Below are 12,422 nucleotides of genomic sequence, written 5' to 3'. Positions count from 1 at the left end.
CCACACAGCAGAAAGATCATCCTCTAATTCTGTCTTCCAAGAACATTGTCATCATCGTCCTCAAAATCCACCTTTGAATCCGACGAGAACCGCTGCCTGTGCTCTCGAAAATGTGTTATGTTTGAACCCTAACTTTGCTGTCATGGAGTGTAAGTTATATTCACACAATAATGCAAGTGGTCATCGATTATATTGCTTGAAGTCAGAAACCCTCCAGAAGAATCACAATGAAGAAAACTCTAAATTTTAACGGATTTTTTGGAGGGTTGTAGGGTTCATCAATCAACATTAATATAATTCTCTTGCTGCAAATAAGAATGATTAAGCAATTTTTAAAAATAAAACTGTCATTTCAATTCGAAAGAAATAACAAACGAAAGAGAGACATGCATAGTAAGGCTGATGCTCTCTACGATTAATTTCTTCTTCTTAAAAGCAACAGTTAGAACAATAGAGCATGTATATATTTTTTCCATAGGATAGAAGCCCAATTTGAAAGCCCTAATTTTAATTTTTTGCAGGCTGAAAGAAAAACCCGTTTAAATTGTATTGTTGCCCAATTATATAAACCCTAGAAATTGATGAGAGAAAGGGAACAGGCGGCGGCGCCATTATTACAAATATCCAGACATCCTAATTAAGCACCTACCGACTTTGCCTTTCCCCCTCTCTATAAAACCTGAGTCCATTCCTCTTCTTTCTTCACACCCGAAAAGTTTGCAGATTTCAAAGCAGGTGCAGACACACACACACACGAAGTCCTCTGGTGTTTCATTTTTCATTTTTTTTTTTTTTTTTTTTCTTGTGTGTTTTCTCTTTATGTTTCTGAAGTTGATGCATCTCAGATCGTGTTTCTATCTTGCAGATGCTTGGAGTTGCGCCATTTCTACTTGATTTTCTCATCTTAAGGTGACGATTCGAGATCTGCTTCTTCTATCTGATCCGTAGTCTTCATTTCGAAGTTGATAGAAAGGAAATTTTAACGGTTTTCTTCCGTTTATTTTTTCTTTTTTGGTCAAAACAGGCCATTGAATTTTAAAAGACAGGTTATTGTACATATCTATTTTTTACAATGTTAGATTCGAATTTCCTGTTTTCTTTACATTTTTTTTTTTAAAATATTTTTTCATTAACCTTTTTTAATTACTTCTATGTAATTCATTCGTCTTACCAAATTTATGGATATTTCTTTTGTAAATTATAAAATGTCCCTAAATTTGACGGGAGGATGAAATAGTATTTATTAAAAGTTCTAAACTCATGAAATATGTTAGTAATTTATGAATGGATGTGTCTAATATAATTTAAATTATAAATTCAAACTTTGATTTAATTGAATCAATACATCATTTTATTTTGAATTTAAATTAATATTTGAATTAAAACAATACACTTATTCATTTTGAAATTGAACAATTGTGTCTGTTCAATTTAATAAAAGATTACTTATAATTTATAAATAAATTGGTTGGTTGGTTGCATAAGGTTACTTATAGCCTCCATACTTATTTTATTTTCTACGTTCACCTTGTTTCAATATTTCTTTTATCAAAATTCAAGATCGAATTTTATATTATCCCGATACAAATTTTGTGTAACTCCAAGTAGAAATTATATCAAAATATCGTATTCGAAAAGTGAGCTCATCGCAATACAAAGTTATATGCAACTATTTTTGTTGTTAACCCTATAAAATCCCCAACAAAATAGAGGTAAATCAAGTCTGTTATCTTTTTTAATACATGAAATGTTCATACCCTTTTATAATTTATAATATATAGATATTTTATAAATTTTAAAAATAATAAAGTCATCAATTTGATAAGTTTCAACATAAACACGTAATTTAGATAATATGTGTAATGGACTAGTGTAGTTTATCATATAAAAATCTATTTTACATAGTAAACAAAATTTAGATTTTTCTTTTTAATGATTTTTTTTTCTTTATATCTTTCAATTCTTGATTTTTTGTTCTTTCTTCGTTTCTATTCTATTGCAGTGTAAGACAATTACAATGGCCAATATACTTGATTATCTTCCATTTGAGGTCATTCTCGCCATCTTTTCATTGTTGGATGATCTAGATATCATCCGCCTTTCAACTCTCTCACAAGCTTGGTATTGCTTTAGTAAGTTATATATTATCGTCTTTGTTGGGAGATATTTTTCTAAAGTAATCCAATTTTGTATATTTAGTTTTCACCTTCCTATATATACTTTAATCTGATTTGCATACACACCAGAATATATATATATATCTATATATATATGTGAATTTTCACCATGATGCAAAATCTATATACTAAATCACTTTATTAAGTTACATTTATGTGCACCATGATTAAGTGGAAATTGACTAGATCGCTATAGAAGAAATTATGTGAATTGATTAGATCATAATCATATACACATATATTCGATCATGTATTTATTATTTTCATACATTATATTTGATCACATTATGTTTTATTTTCGAAGTGGTACAAAAGGGTGTTTTCAAGATTAGGTGCTCAAAGAGAGCTCCCGTGCTTGATACTATACGCCTCGAACGTGGGGATGCAAACACTGCCTCCACCTTCAGTGATTTTCAAAAGGAACACAAGATGTTCAATAAGCTACTTTTAGCTTTATCGAAAGCAAATATGTATCCAAAGGACATTATTCAATATATCATTGGAGCTTCCTCCACGAGAAGTTATCCCTTGGACAGTGTCGCCAGTATGTTGCTACCATCGGACTTATATAAATCTGATGAGCCATCCTATTGGTCAAGCACTGGCCGTGCTCGGGATGATGCTTGTGAGAGCATAATCTTCAAATTAGATGATGGTATATGTATAGTCACTGATATTGAAATTCGGCCTTATCTAGGTATAATTTATCTTCCATCAATTTGTATTTTCACTAAATTTATGAAACCATTCCATAGAATGATATAAGTACCTAATTTGGCTATTCCTTTGTTTAATTTTCCTTGCAGAGCCTTTGGATGAAGAAAATTTCATATTCTCGGCTAGCTCAGTCCGATTTAAAATGGGACATACTATACATCCGAAATATCTTGTCATTGATCCATACGGCTTCCCGATCCATCTACAAGACAGGGACTTCATGTGGACTTATACATCCACTGAATTTCCAATGGAGCAGGTAATTTTCTATAATATAAATTCTACATAAAAGACAGTTTTATTATTTCTTGTTACTTCCAAATAAGGAATAAACTAAAATTGATTTTAGCTTGATTTTTTTTGTTGTAGATTATGTTTTGGTATAGTATTAATACTATAATAATAATATAATAATAATAATAATAATAATAATAATAATAATAATAATAACATACTTACTCATTTATAATATAAAGCTTCACTATCAGAGTAAGTTCAAATTAGTTTTTTTGTCACAATTCCAAATTAATTTTAGGTAGAATTTGTAGTTTTTTATTTATCAGTCTTTTGCTCCATCATAATGAAAATATTTTATTAATATGGATCGTTTGCAGATATATGACCTTCAGAAATTTAGACTACCTGAGCCAGTCATATGTGTTGGAGGATTCCTGAAGATTGAGCTTATAGGGATGTGCACAATGGACCCGACCGATAACCAGTACTATCATCGGTAACTTACTAACTGTTCTTCAATGTTACATTCATAATATCAATTCATTCATAATGTCCAAATCCACTCTTCAATCTTATATTTATCATATGAATTCATTCATTAAATTAAAGAAGAAAAAATGTTAGAAAATTTCTAATTCTGTGAGAGAAGTGCAAAACATGGTATATAATAAATATGAAAATTTATGGTTTTGATCCTTATATGAATTTTAAACATACATGCAAATGTTTATTTCTGATAGTATTGGGAAAGTCAACATCAACGGACACTCTCTAAAACCTGCCTTCGATGTTGGGCTCGGAGAAAGAGGGGAGATGAGGTTGATGTACACTGCTGCTGAATTTCATGAAGTTCTGAGGAAAATTCCACTGGATTTTGTGTCCCCCAATACCTTGTTGGATGAGACACTTACCGAGCAGCTCCTAACAGAGAGATCGACGCAGGCAACACAAGTAATGAGCATGAAGATTCAGATTATGAACTATGAGCTAGCTCATGAATTATCTTAGATCAATGGCACTGATGTCTTTCATTGGGGGATGCCCCCTCAGGTTTGCATTTACCATTTTAAGGTATCAATCAAATATCTATCTATCAATCAATATGTATTTTTGAATATTCGATTGTAATTGGTATATATGTGCAATGTCTATATTCATTCGTGCAATTTTTTACCAATTGGCATTATTCTAATTAGGGATTGTTCTATTTGCTCAAATTTACAATTGTTGAATGCAATACATTATTATAGATGTACTTGTTTAATAATAATTTCACCTAATTAAAATACATATATCTTGTCATTTGCTTCCATGGATTTTTTTTTTTTTTTTAAATATATTGTTAAAACTCTATTTTTTAAATGTATACACTTCATAACTTATGATTTTTGTTACACTTCCCATATACGCTTTTACTAACATTATGTTTTTGTTTTTGCAGTTGCTGACAACAGCTAGCATTTGGAAAAATATATCTATGTATGTGGCTATGTGCTGTAAATTAATTCTTTATATGAAATAAATAACAATCTATTGTGTTTTAATTCCCCATGAAGCCTAGTTTTATTGTAAATAGAGGCCTTGGTATTCCATGAGAATAAGCTAAAATTGCAGGAATTAATCAAGGCCTCTAATACTAAAATGTGTTGGCACATAAATTAATCAACTACTTATCAAATGTGTTACTATTGTTATGTTCTTTGATTCAGATTATATTGATGTCGAATTTTATTATAGATTAGTGTTGTTCATTCAGCATTACTGTGGAGTTTTGTTGTTTTTATACTTTGATGGATCCATGCTACACCCTCAGTATAATTTACACAACGATCTAAGTGCTCGTCCTTATATTGTTTACAATTTTTATTATTCCATGTCTGCATTACTAAAAAACTGCTTTTGCCATGAAATGTTCGTCGCAACAATACGCTCGTGCCAAATAATGCTATTAGTAGGTTGGAAATTTTCTTCTCAAGAATCACCATCAACTGGCAGTATTAATTCCCATGAAGCTTAGTTTCATAAAACCCTAGCTTTTAAAAGTTCATTCTAGGGGTTTTAGGGTTCATTTAATTTGTCATCATCTTCTGCTACCATCACGCTGCAACTATGAAGGCCTTAAAAAAAAATATATATATATATATATGTGTATATAAATGGAAATATACAACTATAATTCGAACCTTTAATTAATTTTGTTCCCCAAGTCTACTCAAATTAAAAGGCAATAAAAGAAAATTAAACAAACACAAGGTAAAGGTGAAATTAAATGATTTCTTCTTCTTACAAGATAATTGAGCAGCTGTCCAAACAAATTAATTAGGTACAATTCCTTATTATCTCAACGGCACAAATTAAAGCCCAATTTGAATGCAGACTGGTAGAAAAACCTGCTGTATTGTATTGCGCAAATCTAAAGTTGGTGCCTTTATTAGAAATATACATCAGATCCCACTTTACAAAGTCGACACGTCTACACAGCCTGTCAGTGCCCTTCCTTTCTCTCTCTATAAAATCTGTCTCCACTGCCACTCTCTCTTTCACACCCTAAACATTTGCATCGTTCAAATCGACATTCCAGCTGCCCTGAAGGTAATTAAGCACTCTTCTACAGGTTAGGTTTGCAGCAGATCGACCGATCTAGATTAGCACTTTACACACATAATATATGTATTTGTATATATGAACTTTCCTTGACGAAACGTGAAGTAATTTGGAGTTTCTTGCACTTCTGTGAATCTGAAGTTGGTTCACTGCAGATTTCGTTTCCATCTTGCAGATCCTTGAAGTTGCGCTCTTCTTGCTCGATTTCTTCATCTTAAGACTTAAGGTAATGTTCCGATGACTTCTTCTACACCACGTTCGCGTTTTTTTCTTTTTTTCTTCCCGATCGGGACTTACTCGGTCGGGATCCTTGAAAACCAAACTAGGGTTTTTATTTCTAGGGTAGTTAAGGTTTTTAAATGATTTTTGATTTACAAAATTGAAGGCTATGATTTTATACGAGTTTCCTCAGACATGGCCCAGTTCAGAAAATGGCAGATCTGATTATTTTTCTTAGTTTTTGTTCTTTGATTTCTTCTGACGGATTTGTCATCCTTCCACCGATCGGTGATACTAATCCAGCGTGCTGTTTGTGAAAGTTTTATATATTAATTTTTTTTTTTGATTGACATCTAATTCATCTTTAATTCATAATAAATAAATTTAGAAAATAGAAGACAGACATTTTTTTTTTTTAATTTCAATTACAGAGTTTAAATATCTTTAAATTGTTAAAATAAATGGGTTTTTTTTTAATGATATATATATATAATTAAATTAGCTAAAAAAATATGTGTTTTATAATCTTTGAGAAATGATTCCATGTCTGATATTTGTTCTTCTTGTTTTCTAGTTTCTTCTTCTTATTTTCTATTTGCTATTTTTTCTTTGATATATATATTTATTTTATATTTTATGGGAGTTTTAATATTTTTTCATCATGTTTCTTTCTTACTAAAAAATTGGATAGTGATACTCATTCTTTGCCTTTCTATGAATTACTTTTTAAAAAATAAATCGCAGCGATTAATGTTTCATGTCTTATTAATACAGAAATAATGAAGTTTTATTGTTTAATCGACTAACTAATGCTCTTATGTAAGGAATGTTATACATGCACCCTATCCATTTGAATGGTTAAAGAATATTGCCCCTAACCCGACTTGGTTGAATGATGTTATTGGTTCAAATTCTATCAGCATCATTTTGGTCGAGCCTGTTATCTAGGAGTTGCCAAAGTCAAACCCTAATATAGCTTTCTCGAATGATGTGGTTTGATTTCAAGAAAAAAAAAATAATACAAATTTCATACACATAACAAATAGCCCCACGCACATGACAAAATACAATCATATATATATATATATACTTATATATAGTTTTTGTATGAACTCATAAGTATCTTTTTGAGGCTGCATAAGCTAAATGTTCAAAGTTTTTTAACTCCTTGTGTCCTACATGATTACTTAACGTGTTGATGTGAAATTATTTACTCATTTGGATTAACATGTTTTGTGTCTGGCTGCAGTGTACAGCCATCACCATGGTAGATTTTCTGGATCATTTTCCTAGAGTGGTTATTATGTTGATTCTTTCATTGTTGGAGGACCCACCAGATATCATAAGCTTATCCCTGGTCTCACGATCTTGGTACCATCTTGGTAAGTTATATATGAGCTTCTTGTTTCAAGCAGATAGTTTTCGATAAAAATATAATCTTGTATCGAGGAACTTCATTGTTTATGCCTATCATCATTTATCTGTTTTCACCACATAACATTTTAATTCTCATCGTATGCATACATACTGGAAAATATGGGCTTAGAGTCTTGTGTAATAAAAAAATCTATGAGTAGGTTTCTTAAATATATGCATTTATGTGCCCATAATTCATGCAACATATATCTATATATTTCATGTACATAGTTTTTGTTAATTGATTTTATCAAGGCTCTATATATCATGAAAAAAGATATATCATTTTCATCGATTATATTCACTCATTCTGTTTTCCTTTTTTTTTTTTTTTTTGTTGTTGAAGTTGTAAGAAACAGCATTTCCAAAGTCAGATGTTTGAAGAGAGCACCAATGCTTGAAGGTATACACATTGGACCAGTCGGACTTTTTGAGCATGCGAACCGGAACAATTTCCTCACATTTCATGCTCTTGAAACACAACACAAAGTGTTCAATTATCTACTTTTTGCTTTATCCAAAGCAAGTATAAACCCTAAAGACATTGTCCAGTATGTCATTGGGGCTTCCTCCACCCGATGTTATCCCATGCATAGTGTTGTCAATGTGCTGCTACCGTCCGACTCATATAACTTTGAGACATCATACTGGTCCAGCACTGGCCATGCTCATGCTGATGTTTGTCATAGCATAGTCTTCAAACTAGATGGTGGCATATGCATAGTTACTCATATTGATATTCGGCCTTATCTAGGTACATTTTGAATTTCTTCCATCATTTTCTATATTTACTACATAGATCTATGCAATTATTTCATACAAGGGTATGTACCTAATTTGGCTATTCTTGTTTAATTTTCCATGCAGTGTGCTTGTGTCAAGGAGATTTTATATACTCAGCTAGCTCGGTCCGATTTAAAATGGGACATGCCAGTTTCCCTAGATATTTGAACATCGATGCAACCGACTTGCCATTAAACCATTTAAATGATGAATGCTTCACCTGGCGTTATACATCACCCAAATTTCCGATGGAACAGGTAAGTCAATACATATATATATATATATATTTTTTCAAAAACTATAAGGAAACATTGTTTTCTTTTTATTTCCAAATAAAGAAACATCTAACATTGAATTCAGCTTAAATTTTTTTTTTTTGTTGTGTCTTATGTGAAGTCTAATATTTATTTTATACATATAGTCTATGTCTAAATAATATTTCAAGATTATATTGAGTTTAAATTGATTTTTTGTCCCAATTCCAAATTAGTTTTGGATAAAAATTGTATATGTTATGTCAATCCTCTGCTCCATCACAATGCAAATATTTGTCAATATGAATTATTTGCAGATATATGAGCTGCAGAGATTCAAGCTGCCTGAACCTGTCCTATGTGTAGGAGGGTTTTTGAAGGTCGAACTCATAGGCATAGTGGAAAGGGATCCATTCAATAGCAAGTACTATCACTGGTATTTACAGTCCATTCTTCAATTATACATCCATAATTTAAATCCATTCAACTTAGTAATCCATTTTTCAATCTTATATCTATTATATTAGTTCATTCATAAGCTTAAAAGGAAAGTACACCAGAAAGATTATAATTCCATGAGGAATGTGCAAAAAAGTAACATTAAACACTGAAAATGAATTGGTCTCTATATTTTGAGTTTTAAAAATACATGCCACTATTTTATTCTGACAGCATCGTGAGGGTGAACATTTATGGGCACTCTCTAAAGCCAGCCTTCGATGTTCGGACGATAGAAGGAGGGGAAATGCAATTGACCTACAATGCTTTAGAAGTACATAATGTTCTGAGGCAAATCCCACTCTATTTTGTGCCTCGCAACTCGCTGGTTGAGGAGAGAGTTTACCTTCAGCTCCTAGAGGATGGATCAACGCAGGCGGCATAAGTAATGAATATGATAACGGAAGTGATGTACTATGATGCACTATGATTGGCGTTGAGGACATCAATTTACAGTTTCAGGTATGGATCAAATAACTCTGTATATTAGCTTCAATAGTTATTGTTCCTTATTTTTTCCCCATGTTTTTGCCCTTGGATGCATGTCATAATCTTGTATGGCAAATCTAGAGACATTAACAATTTGAATTTATGACTTTACGAATCACTAAGTTCACCCTACATCATTAGCTATCTCTTACAAGACTGGATATTGTCACTCGTGTGTGTGTCTACTAATGCTCAAATATTAACTATTATTATTATAATTTTTTTTTCAGGTTTTAATGTCCATGGGTTTTGAAGTACTTGATGATGCTATGCCGAGTAAGGCACAAATGAAGATGTACCATTTGCCTACTTGAAGTGCCTCACATGAGCTTCCCTTCATTAGGTAATCGTTCCCCTTGTATGTTTGAACAGTGTATAGATTTTCAATTATGAGAAAAAAACCTTTGTAAATATCTTCGTGAATTATCTCAAACAAGTTGATTGAGTGGTTTCAGTTAAGGGCATGGATGAAAATCAATCACTCCCTACTTAAGGTAATCCCATAGGCTAGCTAGTACTCATTCGAGGATGATTCTCCTCATAGGTTAAAGAAAAGCATTCGAAATATCTTCTGAAAAATCACCATCAAAACAGGTACTATTAATTAGTTCAGAAGCAGGATAACATGAAGCCTCATTTAAAAAAGATTAATAAAGCACAACAGTCTCTACCTTTGTTAATGTCCAAAAGAAAAAAATAAGGAAGAAGAAATGCAGGTACACAGTAGGGTTCATGTTCCCAAGGGTTCTTTACAGGCAACTGTCCAAACAGAAAAAGTACATTTTTTCTCAATTTGAACAGAAAAAAGCCCAAATCCAAGCCTCGATTTTCCCGTAGCTGCAAAAAGTGGACAGAACGAATACCTACTGTAATTTTCTGTCCAAATTAAACCAATATATATAGGCACAGAAAGGGATATAATCGGCCCATCATTACAAATGTATCAGACGTCATAAAGCACCAGAATCTGACGTTGCCCTTTACTCCCTCTCAATAAAACCCGCAGTGTCACCACAGAACCGCTTCCATCGTTTGTATCAACATTTCCGCAGCAGCTATATCTTTGTCAGAAGTTTCTTAGGAGGTGAAGCTGTCCGGGCACACACACACACACACACACACAAACACATTCACTTCCAAAGACATGTCCATCGTCTGTACTGTATGTCTGTGTATATATGTAAATATAAATGCATATCCCCGACGTGAAGTCTGGTTGACAGTTGGAGTTTCTTTTCCTTCTTTGTGTTTAGTTTGCCTTTCTGAACAGCAGTTTTGTTTCCTTCTTGCAGACCCGTCGAGTTTCTTTGTGCCTGCTTGATTTGTTTATCTGAGGTAATGATCGATGTCCTCTTCTTCTCCACCTCGTTCTGGAGTCAGTCGTCCTTTTTTTTTTTTTTTTTCCTACGATCTGAGCTGTCTGGTTCTTCGTTGGTGTCAACAAATCAAGGATTTTCTTTTCTAAGTTGATGGATCTCTCTTTTTTTTTTTTTTTTTTTAATAGAAAAAATGATAGATCTAGTTTTAAATTTGATATTTGTCATTTGTTTTGTTCTTTTCAATCTTTCTCCTTATTTGGAAAATAATTGTTTTTTTTACCGATAATAATTATTATTTCTTATTTGTGAAAATTTTGAATTCATATTAAATCAATGTTAACTAAATCTTTAATTAAATTTAGTCATCTAAGCTTCAAATCTGCCTTAATTTTATATAAAAAAAAATTTAAAAATAACAATAGTCAAATAAAAAAAAATATTAATTCAATTTATAATTTCAGTCAACCTTCGGATTTATAGATCTGCAATAATTACTTAAATTACAAAGAAGGGGTTTCTTAACTGAAATATCAATATAAATTATGAATGAATATATAATATATATATATGGATTTATCAATTTGTTTGCCTTCTAAATTATGGTGTATTACGATTTGTCCATTTATGATCTAAGCTAAAATCTTTAAAATTTATATAATAATCGTACTTAAATTATACCTAATTAGGAATGATGTTATTTTCCATTAAGACAACGTTTTAAGTAAGATGACATAGTTATATTTTACTACACCACCATAATTCTTATAGGCTTAAATTTTTTACATAGAGAAAAAACCCAGTGTTCTACATGACTAGTATGTGTTTTGATGGAATAAAACTTACTTGAATTAAAATAATTAACATGTCTTGAATTTGATTGCAGTGTACGAGTACTTCAATGGCAGACTTCCTAGCCTACTTCCCTTTCGAAGTTATCCTACTAATCCTATCATTCCTCGATGATCCTTTAGACATCATTAGGCTTTCTACCGTATCCCGCAATTGGTACAACTTTGGTGAGTGCAGATAAGTTTCTTTGCAAAATACATCTTCTTATTTAAGTGGAGTACATATATTTCATGTCGATAGAAACTAGGCTGGTTGGATCGTTTCACATTAATATATATTGATGCATATAGGGAGACTCAAATGTAACAAAAAAACAAAAGGATTTTATTGAAGGAGAATGTTTTTTTTTTGCTACAACACACTAGCTCGCGCACTAACTCACTTAACTCCGACTCGTTTTTATTAGAACATTCTAGATCATTGAATATACTTCCTCTCCCTTTCTTTTTAAGAAAATAGAATTGCATTGACAATTAAATGGATTATAAATAGTACCTTATTACAATGACAGAGCCCGCATTAATTAAAAGCAACCCAACTGATTTTAAAGCCCAAAAATATAATAGCCCGCACCGAAAAATTGCTGAATATTCTTGATGTCTCTAGAGTCTTCATTTTCTCGAACCTTCCTTTACTTTCTACTATATTCTAGATTGTCACCGATTTTCTAGTTTCTTCTAGATTCTTCGATAATCTTCTACTAATTCAAGTTGAATTTCCGTCATATGTATATATATATGTATATCTATCTTATTCACGATATATTCAACATTTATCCATTATAGTAGCTAATATTGTATTTCATTTTTGAAGTTGTCCGGAACAATGTATCCCGGACTAGGTGTTTTCAGAGAGCTCCA

The sequence above is a fragment of the Andrographis paniculata genome, unplaced genomic scaffold (assembly GCF_009805555.1).
Source record: "Andrographis paniculata isolate CXL003 unplaced genomic scaffold, ASM980555v1 Contig10END, whole genome shotgun sequence".
Classification (NCBI taxonomy): Eukaryota; Viridiplantae; Streptophyta; class Magnoliopsida; order Lamiales; family Acanthaceae; genus Andrographis; species Andrographis paniculata.
The sequence above is the reverse complement of the archived record's forward strand: the minus strand, read 5'-3'. Positions refer to the sequence as shown.